The sequence below is a fragment of the Numida meleagris genome, chromosome 1 (genome assembly GCF_002078875.1).
Source record: "Numida meleagris isolate 19003 breed g44 Domestic line chromosome 1, NumMel1.0, whole genome shotgun sequence".
NCBI lineage: Eukaryota > Metazoa > Chordata > Aves > Galliformes > Numididae > Numida > Numida meleagris.
Window position 1 is genome coordinate 92,426,567 of NC_034409.1, and position 16,899 is coordinate 92,443,465.

General features: G+C 35.9%; 1 long non-coding RNA gene across 5 annotated transcripts in view; it reads left to right on the plus strand.

Moving 5' to 3' along the window:
• LOC110401612 overlaps nt 1,014-16,899 on the plus strand; it is a 47,924-nt gene continuing 32,038 nt past the window's right edge. For 3 of the 5 annotated variants that reach the window (XR_002440470.1, XR_002440471.1, XR_002440472.1), the window contains exons 1-2: nt 1,014-1,082; nt 1,254-1,337. This is a non-coding gene — a long non-coding RNA (uncharacterized LOC110401612). Of the gene's footprint in view, nt 1,083-1,253; nt 1,338-1,567; nt 1,660-2,784; nt 3,250-5,510; nt 10,792-16,899 lie in introns of those variants that run through there. The other 2 variants (XR_002440468.1, XR_002440467.1) reach the window with 2 other exon arrangements.

Consider the following 16,899-nt stretch of genomic DNA (forward strand, 5'->3'; position numbering starts at 1 on the left):
GAGCAAAGATTTGGAGAAGAGTATGAAGCTCAGAGTCTGCTATCAGACTGGTAAATGATAGTGTAATATGATGTTGCCCTAGCAATTTCCTATGAGGAAAGTAACTACTAGGCTAGCAAAACTCACAGCAGCAATGACTTAGAAAATCATCACGGAGTAGGAGAAAGAGGTGGTGGTTGACAGCAAAAGGAGTAGGTTAAGGTCATGACTGAGATTCTAAATTTTTGTTTGAAAACTGCAATGTTATAGATTATTTGAGTTCAAGTATTTTCTCCAAAAATGGAAATCCCAGATGATTATTATTTGCAGATATAGATCCCAAATGCGATGCTGCAAGTGAGAAAGCGCAGTTAAATCAGAACATGTAGCCTTGTAATATACATTTCACAGCAGAGATATGAAATGTAGTTGGTGGTAGGCACTGTGTTTTGTTTGTTTTATTGTTTTGTAGAATTTAATGAGGATAGTAATGAACTTGGCCTATTTCAGTCTACTCAAGTGCAATCAAGCAGAAAAATTTATGCTAGCTAAAAAAAAGCATATACTCTGAAAATTATTCATCTACAGAGAAGATGAGCTTCGCTGACATTCTTTGTTTAATCACCTTAAAAGGATAAACTGGTTTGAATAGGATAAGGAAATCCATAAAAAATGATCTGCATTTGCTTTCCCTAGCACTGCTATCATTTCAAGACTCAAAACTATTTATATACCACATGGACCTTTCTCAGCCTGATTGCCTTTTGCTTACTAAGAACAGCAACTGATTTCTATTGGACAACTGTGTAATTGTGTGGTGGTGTAGGGAACAACCATTATACTCCAATTCCTTCATCTGGTAAACGGGAACATGAGTGTATGGGAATTGCTAAGTCACAGCCTGAACCAATGAGTGAGCACTTTGTGAAGAGACACAGCCTGCCCTGGGAACACAGGTGAAAGCAATTCACCTGTGCCACAGAAAGGGTGGAACCAGGTTCCACCCCTAAGCCTCATTTAAGGACTGGTTGCCACCTGGGAACACTCTCTGTCTGGCGATCCTTTCTTCTGGGTTATTTGGTGGGTCCTGTTCCTCAGGATAGGTGAGCAAATCTTTCTTTGACTGGATTGTGACTATCACTCTTTTTTGAGTAATTTAGAACTGGTTGTCTGCCATTGCCTTTCCATACAATTACTTCTATTTCTCAGAGGCTCAATTTAGAGTTTAATAATCGGCTAACAAATTCACAAAGCCACTTTAATTTCATCTTCAGCTCTTGTGTTACTCTCCTTCCTGAACTCAATAGCGGCATCACAAGATAAAATGGGATGTGCCCTACCAGCCCCTATGATATCAGGTAACGAGCATTAAGATAAATGTTAGTGAGCTAGAATTCTGTGTTTTGTCATAAATCTCCAATTTCTAACAAGCAAGGTGTCTAGTTGTACTGTTTGAATACACAATGGTATGAGGATTCATGTTAAAATACAGAGAAATGTCAGAGAAGAAAAGTAATTTTGGATTAATAGTGCTTGCTGATGCTGATTAGTATCACCCAGTCTGATCCACTAGTTTGTTTTTATTTAGAAACAGCAAATACACTGTCCGAAGGCTGTAGACTGCCAACGCTAAAGATACAAGCTGCAGTAACTTGCATGATGAGCCACAGTGTCTGTCAGGTAACCAGGATTTCATGGCATAGGAAAATGTTGAACATTATTAGCAGTTACAAAAAAGTCTGTAGGTGAAGTTAAAAGCTCAGGTAATCAAGGTTCACACACATCTGGATTTCCTGGGTACTGTGCAACATTTGAAAGCACCTTGCATGCACAGCTGAAGACTGAAGTGCTTTAACAAAGTGATGCAATCCCAGCACGTTTGAATTTGCTACCTAGGAGCAGAGTCCAAGACTTCAGAAGCAATTTCCACTGTCAGAAATACTTATTTAAAAATTCTTATTCAAGTAGCTACTCTAGTGCTAGCCTCTCTGTAAAAACTCCTGAAACAGGAGTTACAAAAGAAAGTGTGCTTGTTGCACCTCCATTTTCTGCAGATAAGCCTTTCTAAAAGAAAGGAAACTGTCAGTGAATGTCAGTATAATTTCTCATTTTTCGTACATAGGCAATTCAAAATATCTAAAGGAGATATCTGTAAGGAGAGTGAAGACCAAAGTCTTCTTTAAACTTTTCCCCCCTCCTTTGGCTAAAAGTGACTAACTTAGAGTGGTCACTTCTGTGAAATGAGTTGCATAAAAGACATTTGAACACATCTTAAGGACAAATTTCAAGATTATATTTTCTGTTAATGACAGTACTGTACCTTTTCTTTAAGCAAAATAGAAAACTTTAAAAGTTGTTTAAGAAATAAATTAGTTTATCCACAATTTTTTAAAGCATTGTTCTTGGACTTTTAACATTGTGGTGTTGACCTGAGGATTATTCATGGCTTTTAAAGCATGTTATGTGAGATAAAGAAAAATATTATTTAGGAAGATGACATCATTTAAGTGAGCATTATCAAATACATTATCATCATCAGATTCTTGATAACATTTAAGATGTAAAAGTAGAGACATGAGGTAACCTATTAGAGTGTCATCACTCCTCTTACAGAACTTGTAATTTTCTACTTACTTTGACACTCATCATTGGAGGGTGCTCTATAATGTTTTTGCTAAAATGCGTAAAATCATGTGGGTTCAGTTTTATTTGCATGCAGTTCATTTTACATGCAGGTACAAAGCTAATAAATTCAAAGAAGCATTAATGCAACCTTACAATAGCATACTTGTTCTTGATTGCTAGCTGTCGAGGAGAACAAGAACTGACCTGTTTCTGCGTTCATGGAGACATAACCAGGTGGAGGTTCCTGTAGTTCAGATGCAACTGCATAGGTTTTGCTGTTAAATGTCATGAGATGTTGCACTCCTTATTATAAAAACTTTTTGAAGAGAGGAAGCTGCAAACTGGGCATGAAATCATGAATACTGTAATAAGAGTGTATCTTTCAGTTCCTTATCTATGAGGAGGGAACAAGGCTGTCACTGCCTAGCTAATGACAGTTCACTGCAGAGGAGGAACAGTAACAACTAGAAATGTTCAGAGAACTTGGCTGGTTGATAGGAAGGTATGCAGTGTATGATCTCTGGTAGGTGGTGTATAGTTATGAAGACAATTATGAAAGCCAGTAGACAGTTTGCTTATGCAAAAGCTTGTTACACTGTTTTCAGTAAAATTTCCTCTCTGCTGTAGATCACTTACAGATGGTGTCTCCTAAAAATCAACATGTTTGTATAAGAAGGGTTGTCTCGATTCTTTCTTATATTTTTTCAAAATTATTATTTTTCCAGGTGAAAAACATTGTCAGAAAATTACTGAATCTGTTATAACATTGCAATGACAAAATATACTTGTTAAATTAACTGTTAGCTTTGGATTTTAGATTAGAAAGCTGGCCTCTTGACTTAAGATCATGCATACTTCATTCTATCCCAGTTCTTCTATAAACTTGGTGCTTCTGTATGCATTACTAGTACTTTTCCCCTCTTTATTTTGTTTTGAAGCTGCGATCAGACACAACCTAAACGTACTTATGCAGTTGGCAACAGTGGGAATAAACAGAATAAGTGAAATGAACTCTATCTCTCTCAGTGAGAAAGAGGCAAAAGCCATTACTCTGGGAACTCTTCCTTTTTAAAAAAAATAAAAAATAAAAAATGCCTGGGTTAAAGCAGCACAGTTTGGCACTTCATAGGTTAGAATGTCTCACTGTTTTAAGAACTCTATCTACAACCAATAGTTGGCAAAGTGGTCAGATTTATAAGTGTGCTATAGAGGCAGAGCTCTTCGGCACACACAGATGTGTCTGTTTGTTTAATATGCTTGTAGCAGAGCGGGGACACATTCCCTTACTACTCTTAGATTCAAGCTCTGTCCTCCCTTGGGCAGAAATATTCTGGCATGACCAGTATACTTTCATTAACTTACATAGCACTGTATTTCCGTAGACTGGCTGAAAGGCTAGAATTGCAGTACCTGGACTGTGTGGGTTCTAACTGCTGAAAATTAAGGTTTAATGTATGGTCATATAGAAGCTTGGGATCTCAGGCTTTTTTTAAATTATGCTGTAAGCTACAATAACTCTAATTGTCATTGTGGAGAAATGTATCAAATAGCTACCCAGGCAGCATGCAATTTGGAATTTATTAGCTGCTGTTATGATCCTAATTTACTGGCATGGCCTCATTTCACTGGAAGTATAATTGCCATTATTGAATAATCATTTTGATAGGTTATTCCATTTTCTGCCCTGCTCATCTTCTGGTCTTGTTTTAAATGTCTCGTTTTCCTCATTCAGTGTTACCATCTCAATCTGAGCTTCCTCTGATTCTTTCTCAGTGTTTTCCAGTCTTTGTTTAATGGCACAATCACTGCTTGATAACACCAGTATGTCTTCTGCAATACTGTCAAATTGACTGGTATGGAGAGACTTAAGTACATAGATTTCCCTTCTGAGATCCTGCTGTTGCATCATTTCAGCTTTTTATTTTTCTCTTCCACCCTTTGGTTTTGTCCCATGCAATAAGACTTTTTTTAAAAGGTAATTGATTTGAATACAAAAGTTCTGTTTCTTGCTGAGATCTTCTATACACTGAATTTCTTCAAGTTATGGTAAGATGGGTATGTAAAAAAGATAGGTATGTTTTTTCAAAAGTTTCAGTCATGGGCTTCTGAGGGTACTTAAAAAGCAAATTTTGTCTATCATAATTAACTTGAAAGTGCATCTGCCCTCTGTAATTAGATTATGCATACCACATTAAAATATGTTCCTTGTTGACATTTCCAAAAGGAAATGGAAATAACTTAAGAATCTGTTTTTTATTTTGTAAGTTACATTATGTTTACTCCTACAGTACCTTCTATGCATCTGTGAGTGACTAGAAGATGCATATGTGCCTCTACATGAGCAAACGTGCACGCACATGTGCACACATATGTAGTTGTAATGGCAACAACATCCCTATGAGGGAAATGAGTAATAATCAAATGCAGTTATAGACTTTGAGTCTTTGGGGAGAATCCTTAACATGATTACTTAAAAAAAAAAAATTACATTTTTTTGGCTGTCTTGTTTCCTCTTACTTCTCCTTCCTAGTATCTCATATTGCAAACTGCTATTTTTATTTCATACTTCTACTTAATAGTATTTTTGAAGTAGGATCCAAAGTGTTTTTTTCATTTAAGATAGAATTTTATGACTGTTATATCTTGAAAGTTGCTGGCATTTAGCAGTCAAGATCCATGGATAATAGGAACAGCACTTCTCAAGACTAGTTTTGACATCCTTAGTAAAAGTAAAAAAAACCCACAGAGGATGTATGAAATAGTAGGAATTTGGGGCTATAATGTGGAGAGGAAGAGGAGATTGAAACTGAAAATACACAATAGGCTCCTACCTAATACCTAAGAATGGTTAAGGATGTATAAGACAAGATGTAAATGGTTTTTCTTCTTTTTATGTTTTCTTCTAGTGTAAATATGGTCCCATTGTCCTGGCCCTCCAGGATTGTTAGAAGTGTCTCTTCAAAAAATGCTGGATTGGGATTGGAGTCAAAACAAGGAATGGACAGTTTGGGAATATGTAACACAGGAAATAAATTCAATAGGATTATTATTATAGTTCCAACATTTTTATTACTCTCCTAAAAAAGAGTTGTTTAAAAAATTTTAAAACTTAGAAATTATTCCTTTAGCATATCTGCAAGGTATTGCAACCGCATCTCTTGATTTTTTTTTCTTGATGCTACTTCTTTCTGTTGACTTACTGAAAGTCCTCTTTGCTCCATGCTACAGTTCTCTTCATTCTGTGGAGGTGATTATTAATTTAGCCATTCAAAGAGCATTGTGATTTGTCTTCTCCATTTCTTTCTTGAGGTATTTATCTGATGTAAATCACTGTTCTATTGAACAACACATTATTTTTGTGCCATATTTTGATTGTGAATGATCCTTGTTTTTAAGAAAAGGAAGCAAAATAGAGCAAAAAAATTCACTGTATGAATGGACAAAAGAGAATTTTAAAAGCCCTGTTTTAAATTGTCAGTACTGCAACTGTCATCATGTACATGCTTAGGAGGATAAAGTACTGTAGGCCTTTTTTCATTCAAATATTGGTATCCCCTATAAAAATACATATGCATAAAACGCTGATTCTTTAACTCTGTACACTGTGCAAGTCAAGGGCCCTGCAGAAATTTGCAGTACAGACACTGCTATCCACTCTGGAGTAAAAAGGCACACTGATAAAAGATAGTCCTACATCTATTGCAAGTATCCTACTTGCCTTCCTAACATTATGTATAGGTTTGAAAGTGTGGTAAATCACTTGAGTGTTAAAATTTTATTGACTCTGCCAAGATAGAACTTATATTGAGGTGGATTATATGTGTTTAAGTTAAAAACATTTCTCACTGTGTTTTGTGTATCTCACTTCCTATCGACTTTTATTACCATCTGATATGGTAACATAAGCTTAGTATAGCCCACCAATAACCTAACTACCTAGACTCCTTCAATAGTACTAAACAAAACCTGTGGCCAATTATATAGGTCCTTGCAGAAAACATACAAAAGCTGAACTGGCTATGCACAGATATGAAATGCTGATATTCAAGTAATCTCTGTAACTGGAAGCAACCTTTTTTAAATTCTACCTATAGTAAACGCATTAGAACAGTTCTTGCCTTTCCTGAGGCGCTTTAGAATTTAGTATTAAAAATAGGCATTTACTTGAGATCTGAGTATTTTCCTAATTCAAATTCTGAGCCCAAATGCACTGTTGAAGTGTAAGACTGAGATACAAGACCTGAATCCTAGTCATTTGGAAAGGCAGCCTTTACTGTGAGTGTAAAATAAATAAAAATATCAGATTAACGGGAAATGATTCACGGCCGTATCCCAAGTACATCCCATTGGTATAAAGTGTCATAGCATAGAGATATCAACCTGGGGCTTAAAATAGTCTGCCTGTGCCAGGACAACTTCTCCTACAGGGCCTATTTGACTGCAATTTGGGAATCTGTGATGAACTCTGCTGTATGTTCAATATACCTTCAGTTCTGAAACTGAAGCTTTATTTTACCTCCTCCTCTTTTCAAAATAACTTTTTTCCTCCTTTCCACATTCCTTAGTGCTGCTAATGGGGGATGGCAGCTGTCACGAGATCTGGTAGCTACAAGATTCTTTTGTCAATGGGAATATTTTCCTGCTGAGCTTGACAGCCAGAATGAAATATTTTTATATCATCTTTATGAGCACTGTAATGTTTCTCATGATAAACTAGATACGTCCATTTAAACTGTTAGCTCACTTAATTGATTCATCTCTTATATTTCATTGTGACTTTACAACTTGAGAATAAATTTTCACTTTTATTGGACAGCTTTTAACTAGCTCTTATTAAAGGTTGTCTATCAAGAGGGTGCATGATGTTGCACTAAATCAGTATGGCATCTGACGTGCTAACATGTGGACAAAGCTAGTTGTAACATAAGTAGATATGTAGGAAATAGATAAGTAGATAGGAAATAGATAAGTAGATATGAAGGAAATGGTAGATCAGCAGCACAACGGGGACAACTACATATATCTGAGACTAGTCTGTCTTTGTTTTTTTTTTTTTGGCGTACTTAATGAAAGGGAAGAACTTTTTTGGCTGAATTAGTAGCGTCTAGGTTGAAATCTAGCTGCGCATGAAGTAGTTGTTTTAAATGTGTGTAACTGACTTCAGAAGTGCAACAACAAATTTGTGGATTCCCTTAAAACTTATGAACCTGTGAAAACTTATGATTGGAAGAAACTTAGGATCTCTGGGGCCAGAAGTTAACTTGGTATTTGGAGCTGTAGACTTTGAATTACAACAATTTTCAATGATCTTAAGTATTGTTCTCTCAGATTTTTATATTGGATGATGAAGTGTCCCTAGAGAACAATGGGGTCTCACTCCTAGTGACCTGGGCTTGCCTATCTCCAAAAATAGAGAGGAGGAGAGTGTGTGCTAAGGGATCTGACACTGGGACAAGTGCGAGTCTACGATTGACTTCTGCTGTATCTCTTGCTTTGTCGCTCCCATTCAGTGGGCCAGTTTTGCAGAGCTGCTCACTTGTAGAGCTCTAGAGATGTAGCTTTAGCAGGAGGAGAGTGTGGCAGACCGGCAAAAGCTGTGCTGGTGACCCAGTGCACCTTGTCAGAACTCTCAGGTTTTTTGTAGAAAAACTTAGAACAAGTCAGAGCATGCTGCAGGTGAGATCTTTTTCTGCTCTTATTTGAAAAAGATGGAAAATTGTTTTTTCTTCTGCAACTTATTTTTCTAATTTAGTGAATGCCTAAGCAAGCAAGGGAGATGCTTCTCTTGACTGTTACATTATGGCTCTCCTTTCGTAATGTAACAGTGTGGTTTTCCTATATCCACTCAACACATCTACTAAAGGAGACATGGGAAAACATGGAGGATGAAGTTCTGTTTCTTTAAAATTTGGTGGAAGGGACATTATTCATTCTTTCCAAAGCATGTATCATCTGCAAATGTAGTATGTCCACTTAAATACTTATACATTTCAGTGCAATATCATTTTGATACACTTTAGACACACTCCTAACACAGTGAAATACATCAAAATAGGTTGTAGAAAGCTTAATAGTGTTGAGATCCTCTTAAGTGAGCAGATGTGGTGTCAGTTTGTGTGGATGTCTTTTACTGGTACCTGTATATGTAGACAGAGAAACATATGCCAGAAAACAGGACAAAGAGGAAAAAGTTTTGTGTTGAAAGATAAGTGTGAAAGTCTCCAGGAACCCATAAGCAATGGGGACCTGTGGTGCTATTGTATGCATGAGAAATGGTAAACTTAGGACGCTGGGAGTCAGTGAAACTCTGCAAGCCCACCTGCACTCTTTAGCATGAATGACAGGCAGTATAATTCAGACCACATCCAAGAAGACAGTGGCAGCTATATGCAGATCAAGTCATCAAGATTAGCTACATATCTATTGAAACAAACAGTACCTTGAGAGGCTTTCTGACCAGCCATTGATGAATCCATATAATGTGTTGCTTCTGGATAAACACCAGGGTTTGGTCTACCAACTTTAGTTCCATTAAAGTAATTGTGTGTGTAGGTGTACAGGAGGGGATAAGTAAATAATATCAGGTAACTATTCACATGGTGAATTCAATAACAGCTTATTTATTAGAGCGTCTTTAATAGGCAGTAATCTGTGCGTTGTCTCAGTCTCATATGAGGTAAAGTGTTATTTACAGCAAATGACTACAATAGGTACTTCTGACTTTAAAATACACATTTTAATGATATATGTAAATTGCGAGCACAGCTTTCACCGTTAAGTTTAAACTTTGGTTTTGGAAGTTCAGACTGAAGCGAAGCTACCAAGAATCAGTATGTTGATACATCTGTAAGGTGGTCTTAAACAGAAACTACTTCTAAACCTCTAAAGAATGTCTACTGTGGAGGAGAGGCTTTATGCAACGAAGTTAAAGATTGGATTTAAGTTTTGACTGGCTTGAAATAAAAGCAAAAAGTATGGAAGAAAGGCTATAATTATTGGAAGAACATAATGTGATGCTTAGACAGGATGTGAAATTCACTGAGGAACATATTGCAGCTATAATTAGAGATAGTGTTTCAGTCACTTTAAAAATGAGTCATTAGAGAATGCATTAAAAAGTAAAATTATACATCTGTTGGGTCTCCCAGTTGGGACGGAAGCACAAGACCTAAAAAGGAGATGCAAATTTTTCTTCTAAGGCACTCTGAGGTTAAATTCCAGAAGTGAAGCACAATTAAAGCTTTGCAGTTGGAAACAGATCAAAAACCAGAAATATAGGGTGGCTTGCAATACCTTCAGTATATACTTCTAGGATATATACAGGAGTACTGATAATCTTATTTCTACAAGGAGTTGCAATTGATTGATTAAGTTTTATAGTGAATTCCTCTTGGCTTTCATCCTTGCTCCTAATCATATGAGTGATGAAGGTAGAAATATTTGCAGTTTGTTCTTGTAATGTACACAAAATAAGAACAGTTGAGTGACTTATAGTCCCAGTCCTTCTGTGTTCATCCATATCAAATGAACTGGATGGAGAACAGTTTTCACTATTTGTTGCTCAACTATAATAGATAATTTTCAATTAAATATTTCTAATCATACTAGGGTTATGGGTGAGAAGCACAGATGTCAATTTTTGATTGCGTTGGGTTTTTGCAAAGAGTTGAATTTCCTAGGGGAGGAGAAGCTTGTCAGAAGGAGGTCAATGCATATACTTGGCTCCACATATTTCTCAGGCTGTTTGCGTGAAGCAGTTCTCCAATAAAATATATCCACTAGCACGTTTAATGAAGTAGTAAGTTAAAGGAAAATGAGCTATGCAGTAATAAGAGAATTTTTGTATCTGGTCCTACAGTTTTTTCTCTTTTCAGCATCTAACACTGATTATTCTCTAGATCTTTTTCTTTCTTATTTCAAAATAATCTCTTTTGAAAAGTCTTACGTTTTCATCCACAGTTGTACCACTGACTAAATTTGTGTAGAGTTGAAATAAGGTAACTCTGTATCAGAGGTCTATTTGAAAAAAACAGTAACTTACAGATCTGAAGTCTCTAATTCTGCATGAGCAATGCAATTGCTGAATACTAGGGAAACTATGGATGCAACACTGCTTATAAACTCCTTACTTGGATCCATTTGTTTAACTTCTAAAACTTTTTGTTGAGTGTGAACTGTAAACGCAATTGTTTTTGTGCAATTCATTATTACAGATGACAAAATAAAAAGCAGTCTGATTAGACTGCAGCTTTTTTCCATTATCACTAGTGTCTGAAAATGGTTATTGTGATAATTATTGTGATATAATATATCACGATTATATATATAATTATTGTGAGAGAACAGTGTTTGTGCTGTACAGATGCTGTGTATAAGACATGAGTCCTGCTGGTTGACTTGCTAATTAAGTCTCTCTCTGAAGAGGTTCAAAGCAAACATCTTATTTTAGAGTTAGTTAAATTACTGTACTTCTATGATGCATTGCTATTTGCTAGTTAAATTCTGCTGTGTTCTCCTGTTTTGTTTTAGGGTGTCTCTCCAGAGCAACTTCGCTTCTTCTGGTGCTATACAATATAGCATTCTATCAAACAGAATTTTATTATTATCAAACAGCATTTTAAGAGCTGTACACTTGTAGGTGCAAGTAGGTAGTGTATTAGCAGTGCATGGGACCTTGAGCCATGCAAATATAACAGGGCAATTGGTTCTGGCAAGGCGCTATTGCTACTGAGAGAGTGGCATAGCCATCTCTGCACCACAATATTTTATGCCATATAGACATTTCCTTGTTTGTAAAGGCTCCTTAACAGTATTCAAGACTAAACAGCTTGCAGACTTTAACAAGAAATGAAAACACCTTAGAAGTAGCCCAGTTCTCATAACTGTGGCATTTTTGCTTTATTGAATAGAATTTAAAGCAATGTTAGGAACAACTTTCACAAAAATGAAAGGTTTCTTGAATCTCTTGTATACAGTCTCTGATAAACTGTCACAAAGGTGATATCTGGGATAAAGAAAACTTTCCTCCTTGAGAGCCTATCAGAATTTTTTTCTCTACTGCATTTATTAAAACATAAATAACTTATAATTTCTCCATAATAACATGGGTAAAATTAAATTTAATTTAGAATTAATAATTTTTAAAACTTTTTCTTATAATTTCAGGGTAATTCTGCTCTCTTAATTAGTCAAAATATGAGGTATTTTCTAATGCACCGCAAATAAAAGCATACTTGCTTAAGAACAGAGCAAGAAGTGCTCATATGCCACTGTGCAGAGGATGCTTGATCAGCCATCTGTAGCTTGGTGTTGGCTGTGGCAGTGGAAGGTCAGTTCCTCCAGCTGGAGACTTAGATATAAATGCAGAATGGAATTATCATATTACAACTGGTTGGGTATGCTTCAGACTAAAGGCTTTCTCAGGGAGAAGTGCTTTTGATGCACAGCTTTTTGTCAAACTGATTTAGGACAAATGATTGGTGCACACTGGAGCATGAGTAACGTCTGTAATGTATCTGATCATGCTCATGTGTGTTGGCATTCCTTTGTTACTGGTGAACAGCAGGTGAGGCATGTCTTCTGGAAGATTTTGATATGTAAAAGCAGAATATCAGTACCGGAAATACAAAACAAGAGAGGGAGAGAGTTCAGGTTTTAGGCTTCTATTTTTTTTTAAGCAAGCTCTTGAGAGGCTTTCTTAGCAAGAGAGAATGAAAACTAAACTGCTTTTTTTTATTTCTGACATTCTGATATCATTACTGCTGTATCCCTAAGTGTGCCATGCAAGGCATACTTAGGATACAATTAAAAGTGTTGCTCAAATTTTATGCAAATAGAAATGTTAATTATCTTTGAATAACAAAACACCAACAAATACAGTACAGTCTCAAATATAAACAAATGTAACTCTTGGGAAATACTTACGACTAATATATTTTAAGGCACTCAGATTCCAGAATTCTACTGAAGATGTAGACTCTGCAAAGGAAGGATGAATTTCTTAGTTTAGACAAAGCATTGTTTGAATATCATCATTAAAACCTGACCAAAGGGGTCGTAGTCACTTTTTTTATTTTTAAAACTCCAGACAAGTCTCAAGAATTCTTCCAGTTCCTTTTGAAAGGAAGGGAAGAAAATAATAATGAAGCTCATTGATTTTTCTTGTATCTTTCTATTCTAATGGAAGGATAATTCAGCCACTGCATTTAAGAACAACCTTTGGCCCCAGACATTTTGAATAACTCAAAAATGACATCTGTTAGGCTTAAAAGTTTAATATATAATACCAAATATTTGTAGGGTAAAAGTTTATATAGTGTTTACAGTTAGTTAAATTGTTTTTCCTCTTATGACTGTTCTTTTTGTGAGGCAGTTGTCTAGTAAGAACACTGTAATAAAAGAACATTGCATTCAAAGCGGGGCAGCTCTTCTCTATTCTGTGTTACTGATGTGTGATAACTAAGAGCTACTTCAGGATCTTCTTATGTTTGGTGGGAGAATACAGATGTAAGTTGACCTCTAATAACATTTGGATCAATGCACCTAATCTAAAAATTCTCTTATGTAGAGAACTCCTTTCTGCCTAGAAGTAACTTGTGTTACTAAGACCTTAGTTGCATGGCATTGCCTTATCTTCCTCCTAGAAGCTTAATTCTGTTGAAAGACTTCCAAAAGTAACTTATTTCTTAAAATGTTTCCTCTGTATGTTTTCTTTATTATGAGTAGATCAGACTAAGCTAAAAGAACTGCAAAGACTGCAGTTCTTGGCTTAATAAGTGAATGCTGAATTAGTCCATAGAGCAAGCTTGTGGTGGTACTTCATTCAAAGCAAAAGCCTGAAGATATGAAACTATTTCATCTTACATAGTTAGCTAACTATTATCAAATAACTTTGAAAGGTCCAAAACCAAATAAAAATAATTCAGTATTTAAGATCATGATGTGTATGTGTTCCTTTAGATCTGGAACACTCCTTTGTCTTGAAATGAACAAATACAAGAGTACTACAAATGGCTTAATTCCAAAATGGACTGTAAATATCCATAGGTTTTTAGTTCTTTATTTTTTTAAATTATTACTTACCCACCATAATTACATATTTCAGTCAGAAAATCCTTCTGGGCTTGTGAGATTTTCCCAGATGAGTTCTTTTGTTGCACCATGCTGTACAAACAGTTTTCCATTGAAGACTGAAGAGCTTTTAAATGTTTTGGGCTAAACTCTGCTCCAAGGTATGACCTAACAAAATATCCCCTCCCCTCACCCCAAGTAAATTTCTTCCTTGTCTTTCATCCTCAGCATACGCTCTTATCTTCAAATCTCTGTGAATAAAGAAAATATCCTTCCAATCCCCACAAAATAAACAGCCACTCCTCCCACAGAGAAGCAGTTGAAAGGAAAGTGGGCAAATGAAACATGTTAAACTCACTGAAGAGCTGAAATAAAAGATACTTCTGTTTAGTTTCCAAGCCTTCTAAGTGAATTCTTCGGAATTAATTTGGAAATGAGAAATGCAGAATTCCAAAAGCCAATTTTAAGTAGTTGTCATGGTTTTATGATTTTTGGTTATTGGTACTCCACATCATAACATCATGTAGTGAATGTACCTGGTTCTCAGAAGGGAAGGACTACTACATTCCCCATGGTACTTTGCTCCTTTGTTACCATTTTCCAGCCGGAGGGAGAAGATAAAAGCTCACAGTATTAAAACTTGCAGATCACGAGACCTCGTCCCTTTTTCCGCCGTGTCTCATCTCGGCAGCACCTCGCTCTCCAGCCATCTTATCGTCGGTAATAGAGTAAGGCCTACCTTGATTTTGGGACATTCTCTCTCTCTGTATTGGATTTATCAGCTTAAATTGTAATTATTGTGTGTTGTACTATAGTGTGTTGTTTTGCATTCAGATATTTTATTTAGTAAATTAGTTTGTTTCTCCTCAGATTGTTGCCGCTGTTCTTTGCTCTCAGGGCCATCTCCCTACGCTTTTCCCCTTTCCCCTTTTCCCGGGACGTGGGCCCTTGGGTCCCCCGTCCCCTTTGTCACGGAATCGGGCCTAACGCCCGTAAACCGTTGACAGTAGTTCTGGCAGAATTTTTTATTCAGTTCTAACATATTGAATAATATTTACTCCTTAATTATTTCTGTGCTCCTTCTTAATATGTTTAAGGAAACAAGTTTGCTTGTAAATTTTCTGTTACATGTATTTGTTTATGCTTTAAGTGATTTATGGGGAACTGTTAACAATTTTCTCTACATTTTGTTCCACCACTATCCTTTGGAGTAAAAGAGAGAGCATTAATTTAAAGTAGTATGCTAATGACCCAAATTCTGAAGCTTTTAAAATGAATCATTTTGTCTTATAACAAAGTTATTAAAATTAAAAGAATCACAGAATAAATGAAGTTATACTACTGAATTACATAATTATAATTCTGAATAATCCCATGAATAAATTCTGGGAGTTTGATTCTCTGGCATATTTAGGCAGAAAAGGAGAACAAAATCTGTACCTAGACTTCAGTCATTGTATGGGAGGTTTTGATGGAGAAAGCTGGTCCAGGACCTGGTCACATTATGGAATAACTTTAGTGTCTAGGAAAGACTTGATCTGAGAAGACTTCTCCGAGCTACCAGACAAAGGAAATTGGGTGCACAAATGCGGGAAAAGAAGTAAAAAAAAGTTTTGGGCTGCTGTTTAAAAAAAAAGAAACTTCTGTCTGTCCTTATGTTAATTAATCTGTTTAATGTATTCCCTTCCTATTTTTGCATCTCTAATTTGAGGAGTGGAGAAGAATGAAACTCACCAAAATGGTTAAATTCAGTCTGAGGTTGAGCAAACATTTATTGGTAGAACGGAGGTGTTGCAAATGATGTGGTAGAGATAAATCCGTGTCTAGGGAAGGTTAAAGTAATAAAGCATTGGATGAATGCTCATAAAAAGACCAAAGATACAAAATTTGAACAATAGAAGCAGAAGTCTAACAGTCAGTATGTAATGGATGGAAAGAATTATTTTATTGTAATGGCAAGAAGGAGGTTGTAAAATTTTGTGCAAAGTAATAGAGGTAAGCCACCATGCTGAATGAGATTACAAAGTGACTGAAACAGGAGACTTTGATGTAGACTTGATGGGGTATCCTGCCAGGGGTGAAAAAGAGCTAGATGCAGTGATTTGAGAAGACAGAAATACAACAGAATGCTGAGCTTCCCTGATGAAATCAGCATCGAGTGCTAAAGCATACATGGTCTTAGGAAGCACCTTGCTGCCCTAAGAATAGTGCTTTGGTTACCTTTTTGCCTTTTACTTTTAAATAAATTGGAGGAAATCTCTAGTACATAATTGCCAATGCTCATTCACAATCACTGGATTCAGTCTCTGTGGTGTCAGTCATTAAAGCTTCCCTCCTACAGTTTCATCTGTCATATGAACTATCATATGTGCCTCACAGTTTCTTTTGTGATCGGTTCAGTAATTTTTTTTGCCTGGGATTTGAGTTCAGGGGTGTATCTGATGCTTGGATGAGAACTTTGCCTTGATGCTAATTAAAAACAGAAGAGTATATCAAAATTAAGGATAGATCTATTGCTTTTTATATAAGGTAGTATATGTGTATGCAAACAAATAAATACAAGGATGTCTCTCAGCAAAATCACTTGTACCTTTTTTTTCCCATGACAAGATGCATATTAAATGCTGCAACAGCAAGATTTTCAGTTCTGCACAGCTGTTCAGGTCCTGTATGCACTGCTTTTTATGGTTTTATTAATATGGTTTCCTGCAGTTTACAGGCTTGTAGTTCATCTTTAAAAAGCTAGAAAATGTGGAGTAAATGAAAGCTTTCTGATAGTGACCATGAATCCTAGTGTTACATATGTTGCTAAAGGTATGGAAAAGAGGTATTTAAGGCAAAGATCCACATGATACAGTACTTCATTCTCTAGAACAAACAGCAAAAACCCACCAAAATGGGGGTTTTAATTCCAAATAAAATAATAAATAAATGATCAATAAAATGTACTAGAGATTTCTATTTTTAAATTCCATGAACCTAAAAAATTCCACCTTTACTACTATGTTTCTCCAAACTGCTACCAGTGTATATAAACTCTACAAATAAGGGGGGGAAAAAAGGGCCTGCTATTATGTTCATCAAGAAACAGGAAGAATAAAAAGATTTATGTATAAAATAACATGTGCTTGAATTAGTTCCATCAAATCTTGCTGCAATTACCCCCAAGGTGAAATCAAGTGTTCGAAGGAAAATCTTGATTTGAATTTTGATGGTGTTCCCAAA